The sequence below is a fragment of the Macaca nemestrina genome, chromosome 7, assembly GCF_043159975.1.
Source record: "Macaca nemestrina isolate mMacNem1 chromosome 7, mMacNem.hap1, whole genome shotgun sequence".
NCBI lineage: Eukaryota > Metazoa > Chordata > Mammalia > Primates > Cercopithecidae > Macaca > Macaca nemestrina.
The window spans coordinates 124,748,639-124,765,154 of NC_092131.1; the positions used below are offsets into that span (position 1 = coordinate 124,748,639).

Genomic DNA, 16,516 nt, shown 5'->3' on the forward strand with positions numbered 1-16,516 from the left:
TAGACGATTTTGTTATTGTGTGAGCATCATAGAGTGTACTTGCACAAACCTAGATGTCATAGTCTACTGAACACCTAGGCTATATGGGGTAGCCTATTGCTGCTAGGCTACAAACCTGTATAGTATGTTACTGTACTAAATACTGTAGGCAATTGTAAAATGTTATTTGTGTATCTAAACATAGAAAAGTTAATATGTTGTGCTATGATGTTACGTCTATGACATCACTAAGGCGATAGGAATGTTTCAGATTCTTTATAATTTTATGGGACCACCCTTATATATGCAGTCTACTGTTGACCAAAAAATGTTGTTATGTGGTGCATCACTCATCTTGTTAGAAGAATCTTCAAAGCTCGTAGTCATCGGTACAAGTGTTTTAGAATTCTGATTTTTCACTTAAAAGTTCAAATTTTGTCCTTGATGAGAAATACTTTCAGTTGTTGTTTCAGAATTGATGAGGTCACTTTATTCACAGTAAGATACCTGCAAAAAATGCAAATGTCTGTCAGATTTTCTTTGAAGTAAAAATTGTGTTTCATGAAAAAAGTACCTGGTTCAGCTTGCAACTCAAACTATTAAACAGGTGCTTTCCCTCGAGACAACCCATTGTGCTTTGGTATTAAGTGGAAGTGTTTTCTACATTCTTCACAGTTTGTCACACAGAATATTAAAGATACATGTACTCCAAGGTCAAGATTTAATAACGTTAATAATTCTTTTTTTTTTCTTGAGATGGAGTCTCACTCTTATTGCCCAGGCTGGAGTGCAGTGGCACCATCTCAGCTCACTGCAGCCTCCGCCTCCCGGGTTCAAGTGATTCTGGTGCCTCAGCCTCCTGAGTAGCTGGGATTACAGGTGTGAACCACTATGCCCGGCTAATTTTTGTATTTTTAGTGGAGACAAGGTTTCACCATGTTGGCCAGGCTGATCTCAAACTCCTGACCTTATGTGATCCACCTGTCTTGGCCTTCCAGAGTGCTGGGATTACAGGTGTGAGCCACCATGCTTGGCCAAGGTTAATAATTCTTACTGCTTTATCAAGGACCTTAGGTGAAAGTGGCTTTAAAAAAACAAAACAAAACAAACAACTGTGAGTATGTGGCCATGAAGAACGCAGTGAGTTTGGTGCCACTGCCTTGAAACTGCTACTAAGGCAGTGTTACCCACTGTCATTTTCACATCATCAGTGCAAATGTCAATTCGGTTTTTCCAAAATAAACCATGGGATTCCAAAAAGCTATTTAACACTTTGAGTATTTCATCACCACTTGTGTTCACTGCCAAGGATTCATGTAAAAATATTCTTCAATGATTACTTGATATCAGTACTAGACAATAGAAGTAAAGCAGGAAACGCAGTCATGTCTATAGACTTGTCAGGCAAAAGTACAGTTTTGCAGATGAGATGCTGTCTTCATGTTTACAGCTAAATATTTTATTCAGCAAGTTACTGTACCACTGGAATGTGACAGTGCCATAGTTTGTTTTCCTGAGTTTTCAAAGCAGGAATTCAGCAATGTCACCTCTGTTAGTCTCTTAGCAACTATACTTCTCTAACCAATGAAATATGATAACTTAAGATGCTTCAGTGACCTTTTTCTTTTCTTGCTTGAAAAGCTAAAATAATAGCTTTTGGCTCTTAAACTCATGACATTTATGTTAAAATAAAATCCTATTTAGTTTTCTCTGAACTCTGAATGTTTGTTTTCAAAATAGTCATCACTTCCTTTGCATAAGATAGAGTAAGGTAAATTATTAGCATCTGTAAAGCTAAGAGAAAGATAACTTTTATCATATTTTCATTTATTTTACACAGTATTTTTAGACTATATTTCTCTTTTCCATAAGTTAGAAAACTCTGCTATTGGTTTCATCTTTTTCAGCATCTTTAGACATGGTTGTTGCAGCTATGGGTTGAGAAAGTTAGTCTTCTCTATTTCAGTATAAATATTATAAAAATAGAATAGTTTTAGAGAAATTTAAAAATGAATAAAAGTTTAAAAAAATGTAAATGTTATTGCCATGTAAGACCACAGAGTGTATTTCTTATGTTTCCTTGCAGGCACAAGGAAACCTTTGGTATTTCAAACATTGGTTTATTGAACAATAATGAAATTGTAGAAATTATAGCAGTTGTAACTATAAGAACACACACTGCTGTACTGTCCTGAGAACAAACTAAGTTAATCCCTATATACATACAAATTTATACCTAAAACCAACTATACCGTAAAAACTTTTAGGAAACATAAAAATAGAGATGCATACATTCTGTTAGCCATCAGAGTGATGGTTTCTTTAAAAGTCCTGGCACCTCTGGGAAACTCCACTGTACACTGTGAGAGAATGAAAGAAAAAAGTGGTAAATAACATCTTAGTATTGCTATGAAAATAGGTTTGACTTTGCAGAATCCCTGAAAGGGTCTTGAGGCTCTCAGGGTTATCCTGACCATATTTGGAGAATTGCTGGTTGTCTAATAGTTTTGTAATATATTGTAGAGACACTGAATATGTTGTAGAGATTATGGATTCTGTTATATTCCTATTAAGAATATTAACTTTGTGTTTTAGCAGGCAGTTAACTTGGCTGAACTCAAATTCCAGACTCAATCTCCTTATGTTCAGTTCTTTTAGTCTTAGCCTGACAGTATAGAGCTCACCTCATACATGCCTAATGCGGGGATCAGCCAGAGTTTTGAGTGGAGTGTATGTGCAGAGTTTGTGGTTCTCTCCCTGTGGTTCTCTTCTTCTGGAATTTTTCCCTCACTTTCCAGCTGGTTTGGCAGTCACGAATACTGTCTTTTGTGTGTTTACTCAACCAGTAAGACTGCAGATTTCTATCCAAAGTATCTCCTTTTTGGATTGGCTTTTATCCCTGTGGGGAATCTGCAAATGCCCCAAGGGAGGAAATAGAGATATATGCTGGGCTCATTTCAGTGTGCCTCCCTCCCTTACAGAATCCCGGCTCCTTCAATGCTGCCTGTCTAAGTTGATCTCCATTGTACTTAAACAGTTGCTATCTGTGTTTTAACCAGGTTTTGTAGTTGTTCTCAGCAGGAGGATTGGTCTGATACAGCTATTCCCTCAGGACCGTAAGCCAGGAGTCCTGAGGCCCAGAATTGAATGCATTACTTCACTTGTGCTCTGACTAGTGCAGAGTTGGATTATTATCTCCCTAAATAATATCTTAATTAATGCTACTTAATAATGCATTAGGTTTTTGGCTGCCATATCCCACTGTTGGCAAGAATTACACTTGTGGCCATCCAGAATCTCTCCCCTCCCCCACTTGAATTGCCTGCTATTAAACCACATCTCCTTTGTCTAGTAATAATTCAGTATTTCTTTGTTTTTAAAGCTGAACACAGTACTTTCATTTATCCTTATTTAATTTGGGTCTGTTTTCCCTACCATTGAAGCTTCTTGAATCTCTTAAAGCTTGATTTCGTTTTCTACTTTCCTTTCAACTTATATTGTTTGAAGATCCTCTCGTTTTTTTGCCACTTTGTAATAGCTGTGGAAAGCATCATCAGCACTGCTGTTTCTGATGATCAGTAGTAAAAAGTTCCCTACTTCATAAAGTAAGGGCACATAAAGTCAGATTTGGTTATCCTCACAAAATAATATTTTAATAATTTGAAAAACATGTAATACTCAAAGGATGCTGTGAATTTTGTTTTTTAAATGCTTTTTTGGGTCATTCACAATAATTTACATGTGAATATGAAAGATTATAGAACAGTTCCTGGTATGCTTATGGATTCATGCTCCCTGTAAGAATTCAGACCCAGTGATAGGAAAACACTAGTCAATTCATGGCTTACTATTGTAACAAAGACTTCTCTTTATTTTTTATTTTGAAATGATTTCAGACTTATAAAAAGTTGAAAATTAAAAGCGGTATAGCTGAGCACTGTGATGTATGTCTATGTCTATAGTCCTGGCTGTTCAGGAGACTGAGGTGGGAGGATTGCTTGAGGCCAGCAGTTAGAGACTGTAGTACACTATGATCATGCCTATGAACAGCCACTGCACTCCAGCTTGCATAATACAGCAAGACCCCGTCTCTTTAAAAAAAAAAATGTACTCTGTGTGTGTGTGTGTGTGTGTGTACATACATTTTTTCTGAACTAGTTGATAGTAACATTTATAGCCCTTTACCCTTAAAGACCTCTGTATGTATTTCTTAAGAATAGAAATGTTCTCTTATATAACCAAAACACATTTATATGCCATATTCCAATTTTGTCAGTTCATATTCTGATTCCGAGTTTTTATTTTCTAATGGAATACTCCAGTTTTATCAGTTAGCCTAATACAGAATCCACTTTAGGGCCAAGTATTGTGTTTCGTTGTCATCTGTTTAGTCTTAAGTTATATGGTTGTGGTAAGGGATGGTTCTTGGTTCTTATTTAGTCTCAGTCTTAGGCAGATCCTCTGCACTTGGGCCTCAGAGTGAGGCTTTCTCAGTGTTCTTGTCCCTGCCCCCTGTGTCTCTACCTGTGGCAGCCAAACTCTGCCTTATCTGTAGTGATGGTGGGTAGCAGTTTGAGTCATCCTGAGAAAATTCAGGTGAAAGATAAAGGCTAGAAAGATAGATTGAAATGAGGTGAGAGAGTGTAAATAAAAATTCTGGCTGTGTGAGGTGGCTCATGTCTATAATCCCAGCACTGGAGGCTGAGTTGTAGAATGTACAATAAGTTTACTAGTGAAGTAGAAGGAAACCCAGGAGTTCAAGGGTGCAGTGAGCTGTAGTTGTGCCGCTACACTCCAGCCTGGGTGACAAAGTGAGATCCTGTCTTTAATTACATAAAAATAAAGTCACCTTAATAAAAAAAGATTCTATATGGTCTTGTTTGTTTGCTAGATGTGGGCTGTAAATTTGGTTTTTAGAAGCCAATTCATATTGGACAACAGGATCAGTGCCCTGATTTACAGTGTCCCAACGTAAAAGCAAACTAAATGGCACATGGGAAGTATCATTTGGCCTGGTATCAAGATCAGAGAGAGAGATATATCCCTTGAGTCCTTATAAAGAAGGCTCTGTTGATTGGCATCCTCAACAATACCTTTACTGTAAATAAGACAGTGGTTTCATAGGACTGCGTTTTTAATAATGTCCCTCAGTGTAGGCAAATTGCCTAATATTAAGCACATTTTCGTGAGAGGCAGAAATTATGTGATTTTGTATCTGCTGTTCAGGCTTATTCTAGGGTAGTGACTAGTGATCTAGTTGTAGAACCCTTCTTCAAAGGAAATTTTATCAGGAAGTCCCATGTATAATATGGGAAAAAGTGGAGTTGAAGTGGGGTGGTATATCTGGAGTGCTACTAGCTCAGCTCTCACCCTGTCTCATTTTCCTGAGAGAGTCTGTACGACACCTCTGCAGAATGACTAGAGCCCTGAGCACATTATCAGAACTACTGTCCAGAGAAAATTGTTGAATTGCATAGCCTCAGATAGTTCTCTACAACTGTGTCTGTGGGAACTGAATTCTGATTTTTGTCATCTGTTAGTATTTCAACTACTTTATTTTAAATTGCCACCCCTTTTAAAACCCCTTACTTGGTATCATTATCTTATTCTCAGAAACTGACCATTCCTTCTACTTCACAAGTAAACTTATTGTACTTTCTACATAAGCAAAGCGATACAAAAATCCAGCGTATCTACATGTAGATAAAAAAGAGGGCCTCCCTTTTTAATTTTGCTAATATGTCTGCTTATCCTCTGGGCCCCATCATTTTGTACCTTCTTTGAGACAGTGTTCTATTAGTTACTCCATCCTCCGGATCAGAGTCTCTCCTTCTCTATTGGCCCCTTTTCTATAGTCTTAAGAAGAAAACCCTGTATCTGCCCAGCAGCTTCTTTTCCCCATTACCTATTGCCCCTTTCACCTCTCTTGCTAGGCTAAGCTTGAAAATGTAGCTTAGGTTTGCTGTATTCCTTTTCCTTCCCATTCTTTTCTTTTTATTTAAAAGTTTATATATAAATTTATGAAAATATAAATATATAATTTATATAGAAATAATAAACACTAATGTTTTCATCCCTGCATTTAAGAAACAATATTACAGTACTGTTGAAAACCCTTGTGTACTCTTCCTTTAATACACATTTTTTCCTCCCCTCAAAAGTAACCATTACTGGCTGGGCACAGTGGGTGGCTCACACCTGTAATCCCAGCACATTGGGAGGCTGCAGCAGGAGGATCATGTGAGCTCAGGAGTTTGAGACCAGCCTGGGCAACATAGCGAGACCTCCTCTCTACTTAAAAAAAAAATTTAGCTGGGTGTGGTGGCATGTACCTGTAGTCCCAGCTACTCGGAAGACTGAATGAAGTGGATCACTTGAGCCAGGGAGATGAAGGCTGCAGTTAGCTATGATTGTGCCACTGCACTCCAGCCTGATCAACAGAGCAAGAAAAAAAAAAGAAAAAAAGTAGCCATTATCCTAAATTTGATTATTATTGTTTCAAGATATTTCATTTTTACTTTTGCTACATATCTACAGATCCCTAAGCAGTATGTAGCTAAGATTTTCAATATGAGTATGATGAATGATTCAGAGGCATACCAGATGTTGATCCTCTCAGCCTTTGGAACAGTGGCTTTTATGACCAGCCTTGTTTGTGTATGATACAAATGTTATTTTCTGTGTGCCATGGTATAAAAAAGTTGGGGAGCACTGATATATAATGTTATTGTGTATATTTTTGAAATTATCAATAGTAATGTCCTATATATGTTCTTTATTTTTTCAATTCATCTTGTATTTGTGAGACTCATCTGTGTTAATGCAGGTAGCATTTTTTTCATTTGTATTTCATTTATGTATGGTATTCTGTTATATGAATTTATCACACTTTACCTATTTTTTTTACTAATGGTTGTTTATTTAAGTAGTCAATAATTTCTTACAAATAATGTTACCATGAAGATTATTAATAATGTTTCCTTGTGTGTTAGTGTTTTATTAAAGAAATATGCCTTGGGGTGAAATTGCTAATTGTAGAGAATCTAGCTTTACCAGATTTTGACAAATTGTTTTCCAAAGTGGTTATTCCAGCTTATATTTACTAACAGTTTTAACAGCTCTCTGAACTTTGGTTATTTACAATTTAAAAAAAACTTTTGCAGTTCTTGAGATAGACGGCAGTTCTGAAGATGGGTGGTGATGGTTGCATAACAAGGTAGCTGTACTTAGTGTCCCAGAACTATATATTTAAAAATGATTACCATGGACCGGGCACGGTAGTTCACGCCTGTAATCCCAGCACTTTCGGAGGCCGAGGCGGGTGGATCACCTGAGGTCGAGAGTTGAAGAGCAGCCTGACCAACACGGAGAAACCCTGTCTCTACTAAAAATACAAAATTAGCTGGGCGTGGTGGCACATGCCTGTAATCCCAGCTACTCTGGAGGCTAAGGCAGAAGAATCGCTTGAACCTGGGAGGTGGAGGTTGTGGCAAGCCAAGATCGCACCATTGCACTCCAGCCTGGGCAACAAGAACGAAACTCCGTCTCAAAAAAAAAAAGATTACTGTGGTAAATTTTATGTTATATATATTTTAGCACAATTTAAAAAAAGTTTTGCTGGCCTGATGGGCATGAAATCTCACTATGCTTTTTATCTGCTTTTCTGTGATTACTAGTGAGATATCTTTTCATATGTGAAATATCCATTTATGGTTTTTTCCCCTTTGAATATTTAATGTTAATACCATTTGCTCATTTTTCTATTAAATTATCTTTTATTGATTCTTGGAGGTTCTTTTTTTTTTTTTTTTTTTTGAGACAGAGTCTTACTCTGTTGCCCAGGCTGGAGTGCAGTGGCGTGATCTCAGCTCTCAGCTCACTGCAGCCTCCGCTTCCTGGGTTCAAGCAATTCTCCCACCTCAGCCTCCCGAGTAGCTGGGACTACAGGCACCCTCCACCATACCTGGCTAATTTTTGTATATTTTTTTGTGGAAATGGGGTTTCACCATGTTGGCCAGGCTGATTCTTGGAAGTTCTTTATATATTCTGGATACACATCTTTTATTGGTTATGTGTGTTGCATACATTTTCTTTCATTTATGTCTGTCTTTCCCATTTTAAAAAATAATACCTTTTGATAGAGCATTAATTTTAATGTGGTTCAACTTATTTTTTTCCTTTTTGATATGTACTTTTTGTGTCTTGTTTAAGAAATCATTCCTAAGATAGGATTGTAGAGATATTCACCTGTATTTTTTTCTAAAAGTTTTTAAAAATTTTGTCCTTCTTCACATTTTGGTTTATAATTATAATCTACTTGATTTGATTTTTATGTTTAATGTGAAGTGAGTATTCCATTTACCCCCATATAGTTAATCAGGTACCTCAGCACCATTTAATACACATTCCCTCTCTCCTCCACTGATGTGCAGCATCATCTCTTACATATCAAGTTTATATGTATGCAGGGGTCTGTTTCTGGGCTGTCTATTCTGTCCCATTGGCCAGTTGTTTATTACTGTACCCATACTACATTTAATAAAGTTATCTGGTTGGGCAGTATCTCCCTTCTCAGTTCTCCAAAATGTTTTTAGCTATTGGTTCCCTGCATTTCTTTACAGTTTTAGAATTCATTTGTCAAGCTTCACAGTTGAAATATTGATCAGAAATGTAGGTATAACTCATTATCCAGATTTAGACTATTACAAAAATTGTATAGCTACTAAAGCTTCAGAGAACTCAGACCTATATTTTATTATCTTAACAGGGAGAATTAATAACTGGTTCACAGTCTAATCGAAACCTCAAATAATTTTCCCTCAGTTACAAAATCTTAAACACTTTTATAAGAATCCCAGTTCATGTAAAAATCTGCATTATGCATGTAAAACACCAGTTACTTAACACTTACTACACTCATTATTTGGTATGTTTTTGGACAGAATAGTGTGGAAACTGTACAGTATCAGATATTTCTTCTATACTGTCCCAAACATGTACCATAATGTAATTAAGCAATGAGAAAATATGTTAAAGATACATGATGAACTGCAAATAACTCTTAGCTAATAACCAAGACCATGTAAAAAAAATAATGTACTGATTAAAGTGTTGCCTGAGTTAGATTTGCTGGTGAGAAGTGGGAGAAGGGGCTGTTATCATGGTTGCCATTCAGTCGTGAGTCAAAATGTGTGGGAAGAATCTAGCAAAGGGCTCACTATTGGATTCGAAGAAGTGATGGACAGTTTTCTCCACTCCTGAGGTCCAGAAATAGATGGCTGTGAACCATTGTCTGCAGTCTTAGATAAAACAATTAGATGAAAAATATCTTTAAAAATGTATGTCTCCTTGTGTTCCTTTTGCTCATGGTTATAGAATGTGAGCATAAGATATGATCTTGTCAGGAGAATAGCTGAGATACAGCTGTTGAGTAGACTGGACAGTCTCTCTTAGATTCATAAGCACCTTAAATGTGCACTCATGCAAATCTCTTGATAGTTGTTTTTTTTAATTTGAATAGTGACTCCTGGGTTTAAAAAGTACATATTGTAACATATATTCAGATAGTGAAAATTCCTCAAGTGAGGAACATTGGATGTATAGATTAATTTGGAAAGAGTCCAAATCTTTGCAGCATTTGGTCTTCTGTGACCATGATTTTATTTCTCCACTTGTTTACACAGTTTTATAATTTTTGTTATAAAAGTATGTAGATATATAGGAATGCAATTGATACTTATATATTATTCTTATTAATTTGTAGATTCTCTTGGATGTTGTACATAGCCATATCTTCTGGGAATAATGAATAATGAAATTTTGCTTCATCTTTTTATTCAATTTTCTTTTCTTTTTTTTGAGACGGAGTCTTGGCTCTATAGCCCAGGCTGGAGTGCAGTGGTGTGATCTCGGCTCACTGCAAGCTCCGCCTCCTGGGTTCACACCATTCTCCTCCCTCAGCCTCCCAGGTAGCTGGGACTACAGGCGCCTGCCACCTCGCCCGGCTAATTTTTTGTGTGTTTTTAATAGAGACGGGGTTTCACCATGTTAGCCAGGATGGTCTCCATCTCCTGACCTCGTGATCCACCTGCCTCAGCCTCCCAAAGTGCTGGGATTACAGGCGTGCGCCACCGTGCCTGGCCAATTTTCTTTTCTTACTGTGTTAGCTGTGGCATTGTTGAACAGAAGTGGTGAGGATAAACATCCTTGTCCTTCATTTTGAGGAAATTCTTCCATTGTTTCACCACAGGTATTATGTTGGCTGTCTGTTTTTAGTGGATACCCTTTATCAGATTTAAAAAGTTACCTATAATAGGCAGTGTCATAGAATGGTTAAGAATCCAGACTTTCTAGCCAGGTTGTCAGGATTCAGCTCTTGGTGTTGCCACTTGCTGGCTGTGTGACTTTGGACAAATCACTTAACCGCTCTGTAGGACAGTTTTCTCTACTATATAATGGTGATAATAATTCATACTTCATACTGCAGTATTAAAGATTAAATGATCTTAACGATTAATATGTAAAACAGGATTAAATGAGTTAATATTTGTATGACACTTAAAAACTGGTATATAGTAAGTGCTGTATATTAGCCATTTTTACAGTACTGTCATAAATCCTTGTTTTCTAAGAGATTTTGTTTTATTTTGTTTTGAAATTAGGAACAGGCATTGAATTCTTATTTCTTTACCTGAGGTTTGACACACTTACTGGATTTTGTTAGCACAATAATATTTGTTGAACTTCATAGAGCCTCAGATTTATGCTACAACTAGCATTTAATTTCTATGGCCTTTTAAGGATTGGCATATTTGGTGGTAGTTTCCATTTAATACTTATTTCTAGACTGCCTTCTATTAGCTTTTTTGATGGTGCTCACCTTTCCTTCCTAACCATCTGAACATATAAGCATATTGCAGTTATTAAAGAATCTGTTATCTAATGCCAGGGAAATGTGTTCTTACGCTTAGTGCAACTTCTTAGTGGGAGTAGATTATTTTGTGTATATTTTGGTATTTTACTAACAGACCAACTGTCCATTCATAATGGTGAGACTAAGTGAATAGAAGTCAGTTTAAAGTTAGCAGATGAATAAGCAGTTTTTGAAAAATGTATCAAGATAATAAATGTTGTTTCTGGATTCTCTTTTGAAAATTCACTATTGTTGAAAAGTCTGTGTAGGAACAAACTTTATAGACTTACTTGTATACAGCTGGGACTGAATTTATGGGCTGCCCTTCTAACTTGCTAAAAAGCTGAAGATTGACAGCTGCTTTCATACTGCATTATCTAGCTTGGCTTTTAACTCCAAGAGAATTGTGTTCACAAATTGATGCTCTGTTCCTTTGGGGTTGGTATAGAAGCATTAAATTGTACTGAAATATTCATATGTGAGTGCATTTAGCTGAAAGCAATTGATGTTTTGTTCCCAAGAGGACAGAGAGAAATGCTGTATGGACCTGTAGTCCAGAAAACACCCTAAGCATGCTTCTTAAAGGTAATTACATGGCCTGGATGATTAAAGCCCACACAGTCAAGTTTAAAATGACAAAGAAGAAGTTGTAGAATTTATAAACTGTGGTTTGTATATATAAACTATTTGGTTGTACAATAGTTAAAAACTTAATTGCCAAAATACTAGGAGTTTTAATTATATCTTTGGTTTGTCTTCTCAGCTAATTTTTACTAGACTGATTTCTCTAAACATTTATTCCAGAGGTCCAATATCAGTGAAGTTCTTTATCCATTATCATTTTATTATATAAAGTTAAAAATTGTAAGTTTCAGAGAGAGTATTGAATTCTTTTTTACATATATATGGTAACTGTTTAAAAGCATGCCACTAATAATGATAAATTGACATGTCTTGTAGATAGTGAATCTAATTTAACAGCTGACATGAAAATCAATGAGAGTAGAAAGCAGATCTTTGTTGTAGCTGTGTTGGTGTGGTAACTTGAAAGAAATAAAACTATTCTAAATTTCTATTCTTATTCTGTGTAGTTTTTTATATTTTTTTCGTATAAAAAATAATATATTTTCTCATTATATGATGGGCACATGAATGTCAAAGAACATGAGGCACTGTACTAGAAAATGTTGATTCAATGGATAATTGGTCATTTAGCGTATGTAATTCAGTACTGTGTTCACTTCAAGGCCAAAGATACAAGCACTAAGGTGTAGAGAAGAAGAGTTTAATAACATCATTTAACTATATATTAATATTAACCAAATTTAGTCTGAAAGGAAATTTGGGAAATAGTATTTGGGGCAGGAGGGTATACTCCACTTCCTTAAAGTGAGATTATTTTAGAGGATCTTAGGTTGCATAGTAAATTTATTTTTAACTGGCATTACTATTTTCCATATTACAAGTTCTACTCCAATTCTTATAATTTTAGAAGGTGCTTCAATGAGTTTTTCGTAAGTCTTTGGTCTGAACTTCACAACTCAGATAGCTTTCTCTTAAATAAACATTTTGAGGGCTGGGTGCGGTGGCTCACGCCTATAATCCCACCACTTTGGGAGACTGAGGCGGGCGGATCACCCGAGGTTGGGAGTTCAAGACCAGCGTGACCAACATGGAGAAACCCCGTTTCTACTAAAAATACAAAATTAGCTGGGAGTGGTGGCACATGCCTGTAATCCCAGCTACTCAGGAGGCTGAGGCACGAGAATTGCTTGAACCTGGGAGGCGGAGGTTGCAGTGAGCTGAGATCGTGCCATTGCACTCCTGCCTGGGCAACAAGAGTGAAACTCTGTCTCAAAAAAACTAATAATAATAATAATAATTTTGAGAATGATTTTGGATTTCAAGAAAAAAGCTTTGTTTATTTTTTGTTTTTTTTTTTTTGTTTTTTTTTTTTTGAGATGGAGTCTTGCTCTGTCGCTCAGGCCCTGCCTTAGCCTACCTAGTAGCTGGGATTACAGGTGTACACCACCACACCTGGCTAATTTTTGTATTTTTAGTAGAGACGGGGTTTCACCATGTTGGCCAGGCTGGTCTCAAACTCCTGACCTCGTTGTGATCCGCCTGCCTCGGCCTCCCAAAGTGCTAGGATTACTGGCGTGAGCTGCCGTGCCCAGCCTGGATTTAAAGAAAAATTTTGAAGACAGTACAGTGAATTTCTATAAATTTTGTATCTGGTTTTCCTTATCATTTAAAAATGTATGTTAATAATTTTTAATAATTACCACTAGATTCTAGAATGAAGTTTTTTGAACATGGGAAATTCTGTGACGGTTTCTGTCAGGGTTTCTAGTGGTTTTTTATTGTGGTAAAATACAAAATTTTCCGTTTTAACGATTTTTATTTATTTATTTATTTATTTATTTTGAGATGGAGTCTCACTCTACTGCCCAGGCCGGAGTGCAGTGGTGCCATCTCGGCTCACTGCAACCTCCGCCTCCTGGGTTCAAGCAATTCTCCTGCCTCAGCCTCCCAAGTAGCTGAGACTACAGGCATATGCCACCACGCCTAGCTAATTTTTGAATTTTCAGTAGAAACAGTGTTTCACCATATTGCCAGGCTGATCTCAAACTCCTGGCCTGAAGTGATCCACCCACCTCGTCCTCCCAAAGTGCTGGGATTACAAGTGTGATCCACCACACCCAATTGTTCTAACGATTTTTAAGTGTACAATTTAATGACTTTAATTACATTCACAGTGTGCAACCATCACTACTCTATTTCTGAAAGTTTTAATCACCCCAAATAGAAATCCTATACCCATTAAACAATAACTCCTTATTACGTTCTACCTTGGCCCCTTGTAATTGCTTATCTGTCTCTATGAATTTGCTTATTCTAGATATTTCATAAAGTTGAATCAAACAATTTGTCCTTTTATGATGACTTTTTTCATTTAGCACATTTTTACATTTCATCATGTTGTATCATGTATCAGAACTTAATTCCTTTTTATGGTCCAGTCATCTGTAAACATTTTGCTTATCCATTCATCTGTCAATGGACACTTAGATTGTTTTATTTCACCTTTTAGCTATAGTGAATAATGCTGCTGTGAACATTCACATACAAGTATCTGTTTGAGTCCCTGTTGTCAATTCTTTTGAATGTATACTTAGGATTGGAATTTTTGAGACATATAGTAGTTCTATGTATAACTTTTTGAGGAACCTTCAAATTGGTTTCCTCTGGTTGCTTTGTAGCTCTCATAAACTTCTTGACATAGAAGTTACGATTAAATGTCAAGAAAGGCTATGTGTAAGCAATGGCCAGCTCTCAGTGATTTGGGAAAAGAGGCAGTTTGGTGAGTGGAAAGAATACTACTTGGAAGTCAGGAGACCTAGGTTCAAGCAGCAGTTCTGTTTCCCAGGGCCTTGATTTTTATCATTGATGAAATAAAGAGATAGCATAGATAATTTCAAAGGTTCCTTACAACTCCAAAATTCTCTTAGAAATATATAATTTAGCATGTTTTGACTTGAATCAATTAAAGAATTTTGCTGGCTGGGCGCAGTGGCTCACGTCTGTAATCCCAGTACTTTGGGAGGCCGAGGTGGGCGGATCACGAGGTCAGGAGATCGAGACCATCCTGGCCAACACGGTGAAACCCTGTCTCTACTAAAAATACAAAAAATTAGTTGGGCGTAGTGGCAGGCGCCTGTAGTCCCAGCTACCCGGGAGGCTGAGGCAGGAGAATGGCATGAACCTGGTGGGCGGAGCTTGCAGTGAGCAGATGTCACGCCACTGCGCTCCAGTCTGGGCAACAGAGCAAGACTCTGTCTCAAAAAAAAAAGAAAAAACTTTTCTGATAAAAAATTTTGATAGTTGACTGGGCGAAGTGGCTCACACCTGTAATCCCAGCACTTTGGGAGGCTGAAGTGGGGGGATCCCGAGGTCAAGAGGTCGAGACCATCCTGAGCAACATGGTGAAACCTTGTCTCTACTAAAAATACAAAAGTTAGCTGGGTGTGGTGGCACACTCCTGTAGTCCCAGCTACTCGGCAGGCTGAGGCAGGAGAATTGCTTGAACCCAGGAGACAAGAGGTTGCAGTGAGCTGAGATCACGCCATTGCACTCCAGCCTGGGTGACAGAGCGAGACTTCATCTCAAAAAAAAAATTTGATAGTCAAACGAACTTTTTTTTTTTTTTTTTGGCAGAGTCTCACTCTGTTGCCCAGGCTAGAGTGCAGTGGCACGATCTTGGCTCACCGCAAGCTCCGCCTCTCAGGTTCATGCCATTCTCTTGCCTCAGCCTCCCGAGTAGCTGGGACTACAGGGGCCCACCACCACGCCCAGCTAATTTCTTGTATTTTTTAGTAGAGACGGGGTTTCACCGTGTTGGCCAGGATGGTCTCAATCTCCTAACCTCATGATCCGCCCGTCTCAGCCTCCCAAAGTGCTGGGATTGCAGGTGTGAGCCATTGCGCCGGGCCAAATAAACTTTTTTTGAGACAGGGCCTCACTCTGTTACCCAAGCTGGAGTGGAGTGGTGCCATGACATCTCACTGTAGCTTCAACCTCCTGGTGTGTCCAGAATTGGTGGGTTCTTGGTCTCACTGACTTCAAGAATGAAGCCGCAGACCCTTGCGGTGAGTGTTACAGTTCTTAAAGATGGTGTGTCCGGAGTTTGTTCCTTCAGACGTTCAGATGTGTCTGGAGCGTCTTCCTTCTGGTGGGTTCGTGGTCTCACTGTCAGGAGGGAAGCTGCAGCTCTTCGTGGTACTGGTGTTACAGCTCTTACAGGCAGCACATCTGGAGTTGTTCGTTCTTCCCGGTTGATTCGTGGTCTTGCTGGCTTCAGGAATGAAGCTGCAGACCTTCGTGGTGAGTGTTACAGCTCCTAACGCCAGCATGGACCCAAAGAGTGAGCAGCAGCAAGATTTATTGCAAAGAGCAAAAGAACAGCTTCCGCAGTGTGGAGGGGGACCCAAGTGGGTTGCTGCTGGCTGGCTAGGGCAGCCTGCTTTTATCCCTTATCTGGCCCCACCCACATCCTGCTGATTGGTCCATTTTACAGAGAGCTGATTGGTCCGATTTGACAGAGTGCTGATTGGTACGTTTACAATCCTTGAGCTAGACACAGAGTCACAGAGTGCTAGTTAGCTAAATACAGAGTTATCTAGATATAGAGTACCAATTGGTGCGTTTATAAACCTTGAGCTAGACACAGAGTGCTGATTGGTGCATTTACAATCTTTGAGCTAGACACAGAGTCACAGAGTGCTAGTCCTCCAAGTCTCCACTAGGTTAGCTAGATACAGAGTACCAATTGGTGTATTCACAAACCCTGAGGTAAACACAGAGTGCTGATTGGTGCACATATGATCCGTCCACTAGATATAAAAGTTCTGCAAGTCCCCATCCAGTTCAGGAGCCCAGCTGGCTTCACCCAGTGGATCCTGCACAAGGGCTGCAGGCAGAGCTGCCCACCAGTCCTGAGCCCCGCCTGCACTCCTCAGTCCTTGGGCTGTAGATGGGACCTGGCACCACGGGGCAGGGGGCGGCGCCTGTAGGGGAGGCTCAGGCCACCCCTGGGAGCCCACTGCAGCAGGAGGAGCTCAGACA

General features: G+C 38.5%; 1 protein-coding gene and 1 long non-coding RNA gene across 3 annotated transcripts in view; one reads left to right on the plus strand and one right to left on the minus strand.

The window, feature by feature from the left end:
- The window catches only part of LOC105491011 (electron transfer flavoprotein subunit alpha), a 102,390-nt gene that overhangs the window by 60,674 nt on the left and 25,200 nt on the right, over nt 1-16,516 (plus strand). The gene's annotated exons all lie outside the window — the stretch shown is intronic.
- Nucleotides 202-16,516, minus strand: part of LOC139364415 (uncharacterized) — a 50,611-nt gene continuing 34,296 nt past the window's right edge. Inside the window, exons 2-3 of the long non-coding RNA XR_011626310.1 lie at nt 2,272-2,339; nt 202-486 (exon numbers count right to left, since the gene is read on the minus strand). This is a non-coding gene — a long non-coding RNA (uncharacterized lncRNA). The remainder of the gene's footprint in view (nt 487-2,271; nt 2,340-16,516) is intronic.